The following is a 15293-nucleotide window of genomic DNA, read 5'->3' as shown; positions in this document are numbered from 1 at the left end:
TTTCCAGAGTGGTTTTACCACTTACAATCCCATCAAAACTGGAGTAGTGTTCCATACTCTCCACATTTTTACCATCAGAGCCATTCTGACTGGTGTGAGGTAGTATCTCAAGGTTGTTTTGATTTGCATTTCTCTGATGACTAAGGATATTGAACATTTCTTTAGGTGCTTCTCAGCCATTTGATATTCCTCAGTTGAGAATTATTTTTCAGCTCTGTACCCCATTTTATAAGAGGATTATTTGATTCTCTGGATTCTAACTTCTTCAGTTCTTTGTATAGGTTAACTATTAGCCCTCTATCAGATGTAGGATTGATAAAGAACTTTCCCCAATCTTTTGCTTGCCGTTTTGTCCTATTGACCATATCCTTTGCCATACTGAAACTTTGCAATTTTATGAGGTCCCATTGGTCCATTCTTGATCTTAGAAACTTAGCCATTGTTGTTCTGTTCAAAAAATTATCCCCTGTGCCTATGTGTTCAAGTCCCTTCCCCACTTTCTCTTCTATTAGTTTCAATGTATCTGGTTTTATGTGGAGGTCTTTGATATATTTGGACTTGAGAGTTGTACAAGGAGATAAGAATGGGTTAATTTGCATTATTCTACATGCTGACCTTCAGTTGAACCAGCATCATTTGTTGAAAATGCTGTCTTTTTTTCCCATTAGATAGTTTTAGCACCTTTGTCAAATATCCAGTGACCATAGGTATGTGGGTTCATTTCTGGGTCTTCACTTTTTTTCCATTGATCTACCTGCCAATCCAGTGTAGTTTTTATTACAATTGCTCTGTAACTGTAGCTTGAGGTCAGGGATGGTCTTAACTCCTGAAGTTCTTTTATTGTTCAGAATAGTTTTCCCTATCCTAGGTTTTTTGCTTTTCCAAATGAATTTGCAAATTGCTCTTTCTAACGCTATGAAAAAATTGAGTTGGAATTTTGATGAGGATTGCATTGAATCTGTAGATTGCTTTCAGGAGGATGGCCATTTTTACTTAATTAATCTTTCCAATCCATGAGTAGGGGAGATCTTTTCATATTCTGAGATATTCTTTTCTATTCATTTCTTTCTTTAGAGACTTGAAGTTCTTGTCATACAGATCTTTCACTTGCTTGGTTAGAGTCACACCAAGCTATTTATATTATTTGTGGCTTTTTTGAAGGGTGTTATTTCCCTAGTTTCTTTCTCAGCCTGTTTATCCTTTGAGTAGAGGAAGGCAACTGATTTTTTTTAGTTAATTTTATACCCAGTCACTTTGCTGTAGTTGTTTATCAGCTGTAGGAGTTCTTTAACCCTAACCCTAACCCCTAACCCCTAACCCCTAATCCCTAACCCCTAACCCCTAACCCCTAACCTCTAACCCATAGTCCCTAACCCCTAACCCTAATCTTAACCCTAACCCTAGGCTGCCCTGTGGCTCCATAGCCCTATGCACTCCTGGTTGGTCTCTCTTTACTTAGTCTGTGGAGAGCAAGTGGGTTCCTATCCATGGACTATGAACTTAGGAAGGAAAGCACTCTCTGCAGACCAGCTCTCTGCTGGCAGGTTTTGGGTCTGAGAGCTGCAGGACAGTCCAAACTCTTGGTGAATCTGGAGACTGGAAGGGATGGTGATTTTTGTATACAAATATCATAATTAAAGTCTTACATTTGTTCAATTAATATTTATAAAATGGAGATTCATAAACATAAAAAAGAAACAAATGCTATATATATATATATATATATATATATATATATATATATCTTAGCACAGCATGGATTTAGCAAACTTTATCTGTCATCAAGTCTACTTGATGATTTTAAAGACACTGTGTACAGATTTTTGTTCCCTATGTATTTGTCTAAAAAAATAAATGGTTTAGACCCACATACTGAGTAATTAGAAACGGTCCCCCATTGTTTTAAATAAACACTATGCTAATATTTGAAAAAGAATACATCCCTTAAGTATATCTTTAGTGGAAAATAAAATCTGCTTCCTGTTATTCCTACTTCCTTTTTTATGCTTGATGGTCTTATACCATCTTGCTAGTATTCAATAGCTATATGAAAATTGACTAAATACTTACATTTGTAAACTCACATTGTGAACGATGAAACAACAACAGAAGCTTGGAAGTTGAGATGAAATTTCTGTCCATAATATTTTACATCAGTGCTTAGGTCTAATTCCAAGACTGTAAGAATTGTCAGTCATGGGAATAGAAGTAATCTGCCATCAGGAATGAAAAAAGAAATGGAGGGGCTTAACCACAGTGCTTGTTTCAAAATGCTTAGATGAACAGACAACACAATTTCGATGCTCACCCAGAACCAGAGGCTCAGCATATACATCTCTTCTGACAAAAATGTTTTCAAGCACACCTATTTTGTCCCATAATTTACCCTGTCCAAACATCTCTTGTGCAGGGAACAATTTTCAAGGTTCTTTTCCTAAGATGAGTAGCTAGATATTGGGTGAGAGGCTGAAAAAATTCAGAGATGTAAATAGAGTTGTTAATAATTGAAGATGGCTAGAAAGGCAAGACCTGTGTTATGAATGCATAAAGTCTTTGAGAAATTCATAGACTACCATGTCCATGAATAAAGAAAAGAACAAGGATGAACTATGGGCTCATAATTTCTTTCTTGAAGTATTTTAAATCTTTGCTAAATAATTTAGGCTACAAAATAATACAGATTAAAATGAGTTTACTTCTTTGTTTGGTTGTAGGTACTGATAATAAATAATTATGTGCCATGAGATTCCACATCTAGTTATATGCTGAGTATAAGGGCATGTTTGTGTGGGAGTACACAAAATATTCATAGCATTAATATTCATACTTGCTAAAAATGTAGAGCAAACATATATATGATGATTAATTATTTTAGTATGTGAGTGATGTGAAATATGAGTATACTCACTGAGAGGTAGAAATAGAATAGATTCACATTTTTATTGGATTTTTTTATTTACATTTCAAATGTTATTCCCTTTCCTGGTTTCCAGTCCATAAGCCCCCATCCCCTCTCCCTCCCCCTTCTCCTATAAGGGTTTTCCACCTTCCCAACCACCCCCCCATTCCCACCTCCCCTTTCTGACATTCATAGATTCACATTTATTGAAATGTTCTCTGCTCCACAATCTCAAATAATAAAAACTTCAAGTGAGAGAAAACAAGAAAAAAATAACCTGATTAAATAAAAGGAGATAGAAAAAATATCCCAGAATTTCTGATGCTAAAGCAAGAGAATTGCTATGAGTTTATTACATGGTGAGTTCCTGGCCTGCCTGAGTTACCAAGATAGATTCTGTATGAACAATAATAAATAAAATCGCTAACTTGCAGTGTTATATAAATATATATACATATATGCATATATATGTATTATTGATTATTGGAGGAGCTGGGTTATAATGGGGCAGGTGTAAGGACAATAGTATAATGATAATCCTATCTTCAGGTGATGATGCTGTGAGTAGAAATTTCATTTACTTAAATTATGTTTTGTTCCTTTATTATGATTTGTGCACTTGATCGTGTAAATGTTAAAGTTTGGAGAAATAAAGAATCTTAAATTACATTAACAAAAGTTTTCTCTTGAGATCTAGCAAATTAGACAGGAAATGGAATTCTGTTGCATGTGGCCTTTCTACTTCTCAATGCAATGATTTCAATATAAAAGTTGTTTGGTCTCTATTTTTGAGTTAGCCGAAGATACAAGGTCTCAGATGAACATATATTAATTTGCAACCCAAAGCTTGGGAGCACTCCACATAGGCTAATTCTGAGGAAAGAACTAACAAGGAGAGTCACTTGTCTTAAAGTCTAATGATAATAGAATTTCAAAAGTAGAAAGATGACACGTCAGCAAAAAATGGAAGCAAGAAATATCAAATGAGGGGAGTGAGGTATAGATAAAATATGCTAAATATATAACTGCAAAGTTTTGTGTGGAGAGATACAAAAGATATGGGAATCCAACATCATGTAACAATATAGATGCCCTCACAGCATACTGAATACATCCTAAAGGCATTGTGCAACAAGTTCTGTGAGATCATAAAGATATAACTCAAACAGATTATGTTTAAAATCTCTTTGAGAAGAACCCCTATTTGTATAGTCATCCACAGTGTAAAATGAAAGACAAACAAACAGGCACAGTAAATGAGGAAGGAGTCATGGGCAGTCTGATCAACTAGAGAACTATTCACAAGAAATTAGTTTTATTCAGGAGAAACTAGTTTTGCATATCTACTTCAAAGATACTTGTTCTTAGAACAAAAGCAACGGGGTAGGTTTCAACAAATTATAATATATACAGGGAGGCATCCATCAGTTCAAAAGGCAAAGCCTAACAAGGAAATATTAATTGTCAATGGATAAACTTTTTATCTATAAGGCACCTGTACAAATAATTGATAAAATTCTGGCAGATCTGTGAATATTGAGTATTTATAAATGGTTCGCTATTTTTTCCTTGGAAAAGCATTCTAGAGATCACCTTTGAACATGAATATGGCAGTTGTACTCATGAAGACAGTAAAGACTGTTTTAAGACCTTTCATATATTATTGCAATACGGTACATCTTCAAAATGCCTATGAGTGCAGTGGAAATGGAGAAAAAGATGGAAAAGATATTATGTTGGCAAAACAAAGTAAAGCTATTTCTTGACCGTATATGCTTGGTTAATGTGGATGAGATAGAGATGAAATCTGCTGACCAGAGATGACCAAAATTACTGCTGTAACATCAGTTAGAAGCTGAGACCATTTGAGAAAAAGAAGCTGTCTAAGGAATGATTGCAATACATTTTGTCTGGGGCAATCATTTGCATAAATATACACAGGACCAGATTCTTTAAAAAATGTACCACATATTTAGCACAGTAAAGAATACTCTTTTTTTTTATTATTAACTTGAGTATTTCTTATATACATTTGGAGTGTTATTCCCTTTCCCCGTTTCCGGGCAAACATCCCCCTCCCCCCTCCCCTTCCTTATGGTTGTTCCCCTCCCCACCTTCCCCCCATTGCCGCCCTCCCCCCCAACAGTCTAGTTCACTGGGGGTTCAGTCTTAGCAGGACCCAGGGCTTCCCCTTCCACTGGTGCTCTTACTAGGATATTCATTGCTACCTATGAGGTCAGAGTCCAGGGTCAGTCCATGTATAGTCTTTAGGTAGTGGCTTAGACCCCGGAAGCTCTGGTTGCTTGGCATTGTTGTACATATGGGGTCTCGAGCCCCTTCAAGCTCTTCCAGTTCTTTCTCTGATTCAGTAAAGAATACTCTTACACTAGAGATCTATGAGAACAAGCTTAAGCTTATTGCAAGGTCTAATGAAAGTCACAGGAGCACCAAGGTCAAGCAGCAATTAAGTGCCAAAGAGAAGCAAGCAAGAAGGAGGAGGCAGTTTCTAAACGTCACAGCTTTATTTATTTTCTTCTAAATATATAAAGAATTAAGGGGAGGCTGTGCTGAGGATGGGTGGCTTCCCACATTTCTGGCACCTTTTTTCTCCTTGTGATTTGATTGTGAAGTGAAGAGGCAGAAAATTGTTGTTTTTCTGAATTAGCAGAAATTTTACTGTGAGTGCTCTAAAAAGCTATTTGATATATAATAGTTGCTTTTCCTAAAGAAAGGAGCTGATTTGCTTTTAAGCAGAGTTCATTGTTTTACACAGTAAGGGACACAAATACAACAAGATTACAATTATTATTCATTTTACAAGTACTTCCTGTAGTAGAGCAATGTGGGTTGAACTCATTTAAAAGGCAAGAAATCCAGTGTGCATTTCTCTACCATCAATTTTTTTATGAGTATAGATAAACTATCTTTGTCCCAGGCATGTCAGTGACAGCCACTTAGATAGAGTTAGGGAACAAAGACATGAAGAGCAATAGTCGAGAACAACATGAAATGGTTAAAGAATAACCAGGAGAGAATGAGTGTGCTTAGAACCCAAGGGAATGTAATGTGAAACTATTACTGAGCTACATCTCTAAACAATGACAAGGCCCATTGGTGATGGTCAAGCTTTGTTGTTAAATTGAATGGATTGAGAGACCCTGAGGTACTTAATATTGTATACTGTACTGTTGGTTGTATCTTGGAGTATGCTTTCAGAGATATTAGTAGGGAAGGTCCTGTTGTAGATGTGGGTCACACTGTACTATTTAATTTACATAGTCCCCAGAAAACAGGAAGCAAAATTTATCAGCTCACACAAGCTAATATGGGACAGGGGTGGAGTAGGGTAGATATCAAACTAGGGACTTCAGATGAGCAAGCTGGAACCAAAACGTATCCTTCAGAGACACACATTCTACAATTAGTCTTCTCCTCCTAAAGTTTCTTTCATTTATAGCCTACTACAGTATGCATTCTCTCAAGCAGTCAGAGCCCTCACAACCCCGTCCCTTCGTGAAGACTTCAAATTCCTCCTAATCCCCTTTGGACCTAAGGAGAACGATATCGAGGTACATGCTATAAAACCTCATGCACAGAAGATTAATTTTATGATAAACACAATACTTAATGTGTTTAAGTATGGATGAATTTTTCAGTGGAACTGAGAATACTGAACAGCCTTATGAAATGGTCAGAATTGCTATTTAGCTCTTTTACACACTGAATGCTGATATGAACAGAATAAGATGATATATATATATTTAAGTATATATAATATCTTCATATTTATTTCCATTTATATAGTTTAATTTTTAATTTTTGTATAGAATATGTAACTTTACTATAAATAACCCTCTTCAGAGATTAAAACACAACAAAAATTACATAATATAAAATGCAATTCAGGCAAAAAACAGCTTACAGGGCTATAGAAATTTGCAATTGCAGGAAAGGAATTGACATCAAAAGTAACAAATAGAACATGTAGTTCCCAAAAAGCTACTACAAATCTTTGAAAAGAATGCCAAGAAGAAAGCAGGATCATAAGTGCATTACTTAACCATAATTCACAGGTCATTAATATGACTACAAGCTGACAATGATTCAAAATATATTAAGCCAATGTGTGACTTTAGCTGTTATTCTAACTGCGAAAGGTTAATTGCATTTTACTGCCCAATAGGATTGAGAATTCAGTGCTAGCCTTATATACAAATAATATCAGGCAAAATACTACTCTACATAAAATAAAGATTTTCCAGTGCAAATGTTACTTAGAAACTTTCCTCTTTAAAATGTGGAAGTATTCCTGTGGAGGGTAAGTTATTTACTTGTATGAGAAACATTTGTGTGAGAAACAGTTATATTAATCTTGAAAAGTAATGATGATTGAATAATCATGAATAAAAATCTGCACATACATTATATACAAATAAACCAATAAATTATAATAAGCATCCCCATCTAACAAGGTCAAAGAAGCATAGTCAACAAAATTTTGAAAATAAAAATTACAGTGAAATTTTTTAGAATGATGAATATGAATGAGCATACGTCAAGACTTAGGGGGATGTGGTTGAGAATTTTAAATCATATTGCCAAGAAATGTCTTCTTTAGTGAAAATGAGGTAAAGGATGATGGGAGTTAATACATAAAGGGAAAGCTTGATGATGCATACTGTGTGTTACAATTAAATTACAGTGCTACTTTGAGGTTCCGCTTTTGAGAATTTTAAGCAAAATGTAAAAGCAGTTGATTAGTTGGCCCTGTGCCTACTGTAATGACTGAATATTTCCTGAGATCTGGGAAACAGGAATTCACAAGTTCTAACAAACTATTTGAGGTGGCAGGAGGAAGTCATTGCTACTGGGTCTCTTGGATCAGATGACAGAGAGATGGGTGATTCTGACACAGCCAAAGAAGAACACTCAGATAGACCATGTTAGTCTTGATGGTAAGACTGAAGGGGAAATCAAAATATAAAAAGTATACACATAGAGATGAGATGATTTCATTTTACAACAGCAAACTTAACTTCTATGCTAGAAGTTACAAGGAGATAAGAGGCTACTGTGATGATCTGGGTATGATGATAGGAAGTTGACAGGGGTGGGAAGGAAGCCACACTTGGGAGGAAGTGGTCAGTCTTGGATCCAGAACCAATAGAAAATTCTCTTGAACCTGAGAACTGGCATGAAATGAAGTCCAATGGGAAGATGGCTCAGTTGGTAAGAATACATTCTCTGAAACCAAGATGACCAGAGTTCAAACTCCATACAACCTACATAAAATCTAGGCATGGCTACACTTGTTTGTAATTTCAGTATTTGGGGCAGAGAAGAGAAGGATGCAAGATTCTTGGCTGGCAGGTTTAATCAAAGAGTGAGTTACAGGTCCGGTAAGAGTTGGTAAAATTGTAAAAGAAAGAAACTTGTATGTCTTCCCGTGAATTCATATACACACACATGATCATATATTAACAAACATAAGTTCGTATACTACACACAACAGAAACACACATACACTCATGTTCATATACTATATCAAAAGCAACCACACACATGCGCAGGTGCACACAAGCACACATGCGTGCGCACACACACACACACACACACACACACACACACACACACACACACAGAGGCAGGGGAGATGGATTTGAGGAGTTGGTAAGCACAGTGCTCTTTGCCATTTATTTAACAGCTATTTTAAGAGAGGAAAAAAGACACTTAAGAAATGGATCCATTTTTTCCACACCATGCACAATACTATTTTTTTGTTAAAGTCCTTAAAAAATGACAACATAGTAGTGGCTGTTTGATTTAAATCTGTGAGTAATTGATACTTTTTTCAATTCAGAATCACCAAGTAAAAGACAGTATGATTGGAATGCTGTCCCTGCTTACAGGTTTGCTCTTTTTTGACTTTATGAAATCTGGAGCAACCATTCAATATACTGTGAAGTTGTTCAGTAGGAGTCAGTTTGCTGAAAGCTAAGGAAATCTAGACATATAAGTTATATCTACGTGAGGTCATACAACTGCATGAGCTCATTAACTCAGTGCATGTTTAAAGAGCAAAGGAAGTGAAGGTTAATCAAGGCAGCAACAAAATATGTGAAATTGTGCAAATAAGAAAGGAAGTGTGGAAGAGCTTTAGAAAGAAAGGCCAGTGAGCATGGCAAATGAATGCTCACACACAAGTCTTCAAGAGGACACTCTCTCACTTGCATAATGAACTGCATATCATTTAAATGTTATTTGAAGTTACTAATTGTTAAAGTCGCTCAACTAAACTATAAATGTACTGTAACATTTTAGGAAATCACTTTGAGATATAAAATCTTGGGCATATGAGTTTTGTCTACTTATGATCCCTCTCTTAATTCAGAATAATAAAACTCAGTGCAAAATACCTTAAATTTTCATGATATAAACTGTAAACAGGTAACAAATTCTGAATATTTTCAATATTAGAAGCAATGAGTTTTAGCATTCTGATCTTCAAACTACACCATGATGGCTTAGATGAAAAGGAACCCTATGGGCTCCTATATTTGAGCATTTGGTTCTTTGTTGATGGAACTGTTTGGGAAAGAGTAGGGATGTGGACTTGGTGGAAGTAATTCTATGGGGGTAGTCTCTTAGCACCTTTCTCAGTTTGTGGATCAAAACATAAACTCTCAATAGGTATGTAATAGGATGTAGATGAAGAAAAGAGATGGAGGACGTGTGTTAATCATATTATAATCTCACAAAAGAATTAAGTTTGTGGAAGGATGAAAGTTTTTTTTTTCTGTCCTTGCCATCATGCCTTTGCTTGGCCATTATGGACTCTAACTCTCAAAGACCTCTAAACTCAATTAAACTCCTTTATAACTTGCTTTGGTACTGGTGCTTCATCACAGCAACTGACAAGTATCGGAGACACACACAAAAGTTTGTAAAGTAAGAATTGAAATGAGAGAAGATTTGCAAATAAAGATTTCTTTCTCTATGAGACACTATGTAAGACACACGGCATATACATACTGCAACCAAAATGGTTTTATTGAAATACAATATGAAATGAAAGCAGCATTTAATGAATAGACAAATAAGAATTCAAAAAGAAGAGAATGGTTGCTCTCCTTAAATACTCTGCCCATTAATAAGTATAAACTCAAAATGAATCTAGTATTTGCCATGATTAGTACAAGGTTTAATAATCTTCTTTGGAAATTACGTGAAATGATATTGACATGCATAATTATATATTTAGAAAACAATTAACTCCAAGGAGAAGACTCAGTATGTACAATCACTTGAGTATGAGACTGAAATCTTCAGTTCAGATCCCAAGGACAGATGTAAAAGTCAGATCAGAGGGCACAGTTTTCAATGTCACAATACTATAGTGGGGTGGAAAGGGAATGTCCTTGGACAGTTGGCTAGTGTATGCAGTACTGAGTATATTAAGGAAAACCTCTGTTCAGAGAGGAAATTGAGAAACAAGATATGACCTACACACATGCACAGAACCGTGTTGTGCCCCCACCCACAACATAGGTGCTCACATACATACAGGGAACAGAATAAATACATTTTCTTATAGGTTTTTTTCCTGATAGAAAATGTGCTTATATATACCTCTCTTGGGTATATACCCAAAAGATGCCCCAACATATAACAAAGACACATGCTCCACTATGTTCATAGGAGCCTTATTTATAATAGCCAGAAGCTGGAAAGAACCCACATGCCCTTCAACAGAGGAATGGATACAGAAAATGTGGTACATCTATACAATGGAATATTACTCAGCTATCAAAAAAAATGACTTTATGAAATTCATAGGCAAATGGAGGGGACTGGAAAATATCATCCTGAGTGAGGTAACCAATCACAGAAAAACACACATGGTATGCACTCATTGATAAGTGGATATTAGCCCAAATGCTTGAATTGCCCTAGATGCACAGAACACATGAAACTCAAGACGGATGATCAAAATGTGAATGCTTCACTCCTTCTTTAAAAGGGGAACAAGAATACCCTTGGGAGGGAATAGGGAGGCAAAGTTTAGAAAAGACACAGAAGGAACGCCCATTCAGAGCCTGCCCCATATGTGGCCCATACATACACAGCCACCAAACTAGATGAGATGGATGAAGCAAAGAAGTGCAGGTTGACAGGAGCCGGATGTAGATCTCTCCTGAGAGACACAGCCAGAATACAGCAAATACTTAGGCAAATGCCATCATTAAACCACTGAACTGAGAACGGGACCCCCGTTGAAGGAATCAGAGAAAGGACTGGAAGAGCTTGAAGGGGCTTGAGACCCCATATGAACAACAATGCCAACCAACCAGAGCTTCCAGGGACTAAGCCACTACCCAAAGACTATACATGGACTGACCCTGGGCTCCAACTTCATAGGTAGCAATGAATAGCCTGTATTTGCTGTATTCTGGCTGTGTCTCTTAGGAGCGATCTACATCCGGCTCCTGTCGGTCTGCACTTCTTTGCTTCATCCATCTTGTCTAATTGGGTGGCTGTATATGTATGGGCCACATGTGGGGCAGGCTCTGAATGGGTGTTCCTTCAGTCTCTGTTTTAATCTTTGCCTCTCCCTTCCCTGCCAAGGGTATTCTTTTTCCTCATTTAAAGAAGGAGTGAAGCATTCACATTTTGATCATCCGTCTTGAGGTTCGTTTGTTCTAGGGATCTAGGGTAATTCAAGCATTTCGGCTAATAGCCACTTATCAATGAGTGCATACCATGTATGTCTTTCTGTGATTGGGTTAGCTCACTCAGGATGATATTTTCCAGTTCCAACCATTTGCCTACGAATTTCATAAACTCGTTGTTTTTGATAGCTGAGTAATATTCCATTGTGTAGATGTACCACATTTTCTGTATCCATTCCTCTGTTGAAGGGCATCTGGGTTCTTTCCATTTTCTGGCTATTATAAATAAGGCTGCGATGAACATAGTGGAGCACGTGTCTCTTTTATATGTTGAGGCATCTTTTGGGTATATGCCCAAGAGAGGTATAGCTGGATCCTCAGGCAGTTCAATGTCCAATTTTCTGAGGAACCTCCAGAGTGATTTCCAGAATGGTTGTACCAGTCTGCAATCCCACCAACAATGGAGGAGTGTTCCTCTTTCTCTACATCCTCGCCAGCATCTGCTGTCACCTGAGTTTTTGATCTTAGCCATTCTCACTGGTGTGAGGTGAAATCTCAGGGTTGTTTTGATTTGCATTTCCCTTGTGACTAAAGATGTTGAACATTTCTTTAGGTGTTTCTCAGCCATTCGGCATTCCTCAGCTGTGAATTCTTTGTTTAGCTCTGAACCCCATTTTTTAATAGGGTTATTTGTCTCCCTGCGGTCTAACTTCTTGAGTTCTTTGTATATTTTGGATATAAGGCCTCTATCTGTTGTAGGATTGGTAAAGATCTTTTCCCAATCTGTTGGTTGCCGTTTTGTCCTAACCACAGTGTCCTTTGCCTTACAGAAGCTTTGCAGTTTTATGAGATCCCATTTGTCGATTCTTGATCTTAGAGCATAAGCCATTGGTGTTTTGTTCAGGAAATTTTTTCCAGTGCCCATGTGTTCCAGATGCTTCCCTATTTTTCTTCTATTAGTTTGAGTGTGTCTGGTTTGATGTGGAGGTCCTTGATCCACTTGGACTTAAGCTTTGTACAGGGTGATAAGCATGGATCGATCTGCATTCTTCTACATGTTGACCTCCAGTTGAACCAGCACCATTTGCTGAAAATGCTATCTTTTTTCCATTGGATGGTTTTGGCTCCTTTGTCAAAAATCAAGTGACCATAGGTGTGTGGGTTCATTTCTGGGTCTTCAATTCTATTCCATTGGTCTATCTGTCTGTCTCTGTACCAATACCATGCAGTTTTTATCACTATTGCTCTGTAATACTGCTTGAGTTCAGGGATAGTAATTCCCCCTGAAGTCCTTTTATTGTTGAGGATAGCTTTAGCTATCCTGGGTTTTTTGTTATTCCAGATGAATTTGCAAATTGTTCTGTCTAACTCTTTGAAGAATTGGATTGGTATTTTGATGGGGATTGCATTGAATCTGTAGATTGCTTTTGGTAAGATGGCCATTTTTACTATATAAATCCTGCCAATCCATGACCATGGGAGAGCTTTCCATCTTCTGAGGTCTTCTTCAATTTCTTTCCTCAGTGTCTTGAAGTTCTTATTGTACAGATCTTTTACTTGCTTGGTTAAAGTCACACCAAGGTACTTTATATTATTTGGGTCTATTATGAAGGGTGTAGTTTCCCTAATTTCTTTCTCGGCTTGTTTCTCTTTTGTATAGAGGAAGGCAACTGATTTATTTGAGTTAATTTTATACCCAGCCACTTTGCTGAAGTTGTTTATCAGCTTTAGTAGTTCTCTGGTGGAACTTTTGGGATCACTTAAATATACTATCATGTCATCTGCAAATAGTGATATTTTGACCTCTTCTTTTCCGATCTGTATCCCCTTGATCTCCTTTTGTTGTCTGATTGCTCTGGCTAGAACTTCAAGAACTATATTGAATAAGTAGGGAGAGAGTGGGCAGCCTTGTCTAGTCCCTGATTTTAGTGGGATTGCTTCAAGTTTCTCTCCATTTAGTTTAATGTTAGCAACTGGTTTGCTGTATATGGCTTTTACTATGTTTAGGTATGGGCCTTGAATTCCTATTCTTTCCAGGACTTTTATCATGAAGGGGTGTTGAATTTTGTCAAATGCTTTCTCAGCACCTAATGAAATGATCATGTGGTTCTGTTCTTTCAGTTTGTTTATATAATGGATCACGTTGATGGTTTTCCGTATATTAAACCATCCCTGCATGCCTGGGATGAAGCCTACTTGATCATGGTGGATGATTGTTTTGATGTGCTCTTGAATTCGGTTTGCCAGAATTTTATTGAGTATTTTCGCGTCGATATTCATAAGGGAAATTGGTCTGAAGTTCTCTTTCTTTGTTGTGTCTTTGTGTGGTTTAGGTATAAGAGTAATTGTGGCTTCGTAGAAGGAATTCGGTAGTGCTCCATCTGTTTCAATTTTGTGGAATAGTTTGGATAATATTGGTATGAGGTCTTCTATGAAGGTTTGATAGAATTCTGCACTAAACCCGTCTGGACCTGGGCACTTTTTGGTTGGGAGTCCTTTAATGACTGCTTCTATTTCCTTAGGAGTTATGGGGTTGTTTAACTTGTTTATCTGTTCCTGATTTAACTTCGATACCTGGTATCTGTCTAGGAAATTGTCCATTTCCTGAAGATTTGCAAGTTTTGTTGAATATAGGTTTTTATAGTAAGATCTGATGATTTTTTGAATTTCCTCTGAATCTGTTGTTATGTCTCCCTTTTCATTTCTGATTTTGTTAATTTGGACGCACTCTCTGTGTCCTCTCGTTAGTCTGGCCAGGGGTTTATCAATCTTGTTGATTTTCTCAAAGAACCAACTTTTGGTTCTGTTGATTCTTTCTATGGTCCTTTCTGTTTCTACTTGGTTGATTTCAGCTCTGAGTTTGATTATTTCCTGCCTTCTACTCCTCCTGGGTGTATTTGCTTCTTTTTGTTCTAGAGCTTTTAGGTGTGCTGTCAAGCTGCTGACATATGCTCTTTCCTGTTTCTTTCTGCAGGCACTCAGCGCTATGAGTTTTCCTCTTAGCACAGCTTTCATTGTGTCCCATAAGTTTGAGTATGTTGTATCTTCATTTTCATTAAATTCTAAAAAGTTTTTAATTTCTTTCTTTATTTCTTCCTTGACCAGGTTATCATTGAGTAGAGCATTGTTCAATTTCCACGTATGTGGCATTCTTCCCTTATTGTTATTGAACACCAGTTTTAGGCCGTGGTGGTCCGATAGCACGCATGGGATTATTTCTATCTTTCTGTACCTGTTGACGCCCGTTTTTTGACCAATTATATGGTCAATTTTGGAGAAAGTACCATGAGGAGCTGAGAAGAAGGTATATCCTTTTGCTTTAGGATAGAATGTTCTATAAATATCCGTTAAGTCCATTTGGCTCATGACTTCTCTTAGTCTGTCGACATCACTGTTTAATTTCTGTTTCCATGATCTGTCCATTGATGAGAGTGGGGTGTTGAAATCTCCCACTATTATTGTGTGAGGTGCAATGTGTGTTTTGAGCTTTAGTAAGGTTTCTTTTACATTTGTAGTTGCCCTTGTATTTGGGGCATAGATATTTAGGATTGAGAGTTCATCTTGGTGGATTTTTCCTTTGATGAATATGAAGTGTCCTTCCTTATCTTTTTTGATGACTTTTAGTTGGAAATTGATTTTATTTGATATTAGAATGGCTACTCCAGCTTGCTTCTTCTGACCATTTGCTTGGAAAGTTGTTTTCCAGCCTTTCACTCTGAGGTAGT

This window comes from Rattus norvegicus, chromosome 16 (genome assembly GCF_021556685.1).
Source record: "Rattus norvegicus strain SHRSP/BbbUtx chromosome 16, alternate assembly SHRSP_T2T, whole genome shotgun sequence".
In the NCBI taxonomy this organism is placed as follows: Eukaryota; Metazoa; Chordata; class Mammalia; order Rodentia; family Muridae; genus Rattus; species Rattus norvegicus.
This window is presented reverse-complemented; position numbering follows the sequence as displayed.